Consider the following 3,503-nt stretch of genomic DNA (forward strand, 5'->3'; position numbering starts at 1 on the left):
TTAACCACTGTCTTCCTTTTTCCTATTCACCTTTGTATCTGTAGAAGCTTTCTTAATGACACCTTAGCCCAGGAGTTTCTGAGCTCATTGGAAAATGTCAGTTGAAAGTTGGAGTCACAAAAACGTGCACGTTCATCCTACATGAATGGTAAGACCGAGGCTTTTTTCTTTTTTCACAGAATAAAAACGCACTAGAGTTGTATCTCTTCTTTGCAAAAAGCCAGACATAATTCTGTGACTAATGGTGGTGTTCTTCCAAAATTAGAACAAGAATAGGAACTTGCAGAGCAAAGATTTTTACTATTTTTATCATCCATGGTACTAGAGTTCCTTTTTATAATACGGCTAATATAGTACCGTTTTACAGTATTACAGCACGTGTATTTTATAGTTAATCATTGTAAAGTAGGTGTGTATTTGCAGTTGCCTCACTGTGTGCCTAGGATGGGTAGGATCTTTAGCAACTTACCTTTATCAGTTTTTCCCAAAGTATTGAACTGAGTTTTCCTAGAAATAGCAACCCTCATTTCACATGCATTATTTCATTGTAATATTTAATTATATAATTATGACATCAGAGACATTTGGAATAAACAGGGGTGGGAACAGTTTTGGTTAAACATAGAAGTCATTTGGTGAGAACAGAACCCTGTGAGCATACGAGACACTAATCCTGCCTTTGACCGGGCACCCCATTCTGGCAGGGACTGGACATCTTACGTCTGAGCCAATGGACACCTGAGCCTGGCATCTGCTTCCCCTTGTGTGGTGTGTTCACACCTGTCCGTATCTGTTCCCCGTCTCCTTCCCTTCTGGTATGTGAGAACAGACCCCTCTGCCTATCTGAAATGAATCTCTCCTGTGCTTTGGATCTCATCTCCCCCCAACTTTTCAGCCATTGACACCATCAATGATTTCTTCTCCTATATATCCAGTCACTCCCTGACGGTTGGATAGTTCCCTTCAACACTTAAGTATATTCATTAAACATATTCTATTTTGAGAGAATGAAGGAAAGGCCTCCTTCTCTCCCCTCTCCATTTCATGCCAGACCCCCAAAATAGTAATATCTGTGACTCCTCAACACTGAATCTGAAGGACATTTTCTGGTCCTCAGCTTTGCCTGACCATTCGTTATGGTTGCTCATTCCTTCCTGGAAATGTTCTTTTCCTTGGTTTTTGTGACACTCAATTCTCCTGGCTTTACTGATTTTATTCCTGTCCATCTGGTCATACCTCCACCTCATGCTTATCTTACAACTAAGTGTCAGAATTTTCTGAGCCTAAATTCTAGCCTTTCCTCCTTCTGTGCTGTCCCCTCAGGCCATTCTATTTGTGACTTCGGCTATCATCTCTTCACCAGTGGGGCCCACATTTCTCTCTTGAGCCAACTGTCTTCTCAGTATCTCAGCTGTCTTCAATGCTGATCAAGTTCAGCATCTGCAAGGTCAAATCTGTGACCCTGCAAACCTGGTGTTCTTCCAGCGTCCTTACGTAATTGCATAACTCAGCAGCCTAGGTATCATCCTTGACATCTCCCTGTGTGGTGTCCTGTGTCCAGCACATTATCAGGCCTTGTTGATTTACTTCTGAAATAGCTCTTGAAATCATATACTTTTCTCCATTTTCTTATTACTCTCTGCCAGTGATGTAGTGTAGGAGTTTTATAATAATGGTATACATATTTTGGGGTTTTGTCAGGATTACATGAGCCAGTACATTTAGAGTGCCAAGTATTCTCAGCCATTCTGTGCTCACCATTGACTGTGGCAGCTGTGGCTGTCTCAAATCATTGTAGTCCACCTTCAGTCTTTTCTTCTTGTCACCAAGATGACTCTTTTGAAACTCAAATTCGTTGTGTCCTTGCTTATAGCATGTGAATGGTTTCCCACTTGTGTTAGAAAAAAGGTTGGGCATCTTAACACGCCCCGTGACTCGCTGCATGTACATACTGCCAGCCTCTCCTGCATCAGCTCACATCCACTGTGCACATTGACAGCTGAGTCATCTGTTATAAATATGTGGTCCTCATTCCGACACTCACCCTCCATCACTGGGTCCTTCTGCTGGCTGAGAACACTCTCCTCCCTCTCCTTATCTCCTAGTCATTCCTCAGACTTCCACTCACAAATCACTGTCTGAGGAAGCTTTCTTGAACACCCCACCCACCCTTTCCAACCAGTTCCTCTGTTACATGTCCTCATGGAATAGTCTTCCTCTCCTTCAGCAGCCTGATCCCAGACAAGGGTTAGACATTTGCTGATGGGTTTGTGCAATTAAAGGCTATCGTCCCCACTCTGTCAAATCAATCACTATTTCAATAATAGATAGCACTTACATGAAACAACATTTTAATCCGCAAGCTGCCTGTTTTCCATCTTCTTGTTGGAATCTGAGAATCTAAAATCAAAGGCTTGATTTTCACCAGCATCTCCTGGAAATGACTGCCACTTTGTTTTTCAACAAACTCAAAAGGGTGTGATAATGAGATGCTTATTTTGAAAGCCTCTCATCCTTTCTGAATCTTCTGGTTTACTTTACTCCTTACCTCTTAGGTCAAGGTCAAGGGATCCTGTCTGATGTCAAAGCAGCAAACTTTGACCACAAGGTGGCGACAGTTTTCAAGAGTTGCCAGGTCTGTACATTTCCTATGCTGGTCCAGTGTGAGGAGTATGCACTTCTGAACAGTCAGATGGGGTGCATGCCTGTAGTGGCTGGGGAGGCTATGGCAGGAGGATCACAAGTTCAAGGCCAGCCTCAGCAACTTAGCAAGGCCCTGTATACCTTCTTTCAAAGTAGAACAATTAAGTGAAGAAGAACCAGAACTGTTCTGACCACATATGAATGTCTTTTGTCCCCATCTAAAGCTGAGGTAAGTCAGGTGACACTTTATAATCCTGACTTCCACTCCTGAGGGGTTGAGGTCTGAGAAACAGAAGTGCTCCCAAATAGCACTTGAACTTCAGCTCTGAACTTCAGCTCCTAGTGCCGGGCGCCAGAAACTAGACAATTTCAGGAAGTGAAAGGTGAACGGGTGATCCACCCACACGCCCACACGCCTGCTTGTGAGAGTGTTGTGGAAACACTCAGGCTTCGTGTTGAGCAGCGCCTTCAGTTTGCAAAAAAAAAATTTTCATGTATTGTCTCCATCCAAACCTGCAACTTCGTGGTGGATACGGAAGGAGGGAAAGTACTATCCTCTATAGGTAAGGAACTTGAGGTTCCAAGAGGTAGAGTAACTTGACCTTGTTCACAGTCACGGCCAGACCCTGGGCTTCTGCCTTGTTGCTTAGAGAAGGGAAAAACATTTTCTTTTTTATCGGAGGCTTCCCAGTCACTTCATATCATTCAGCACAAAGGAAAACAAATAAATATTCAAATGCAAACACAAGATGAAGCCATATTTCTACGCACATACATGGCAGGATACACTACCGGAGAGAGTCGGCTGTTGATTTCGTTTTGTTTACCCCCAGTCTGTAAACAGAGGAAACAGCTTCTGT

This window comes from Sciurus vulgaris (genome assembly GCF_902686455.1).
Source record: "Sciurus vulgaris genome assembly, chromosome: 7".
Classification (NCBI taxonomy): Eukaryota; Metazoa; Chordata; class Mammalia; order Rodentia; family Sciuridae; genus Sciurus; species Sciurus vulgaris.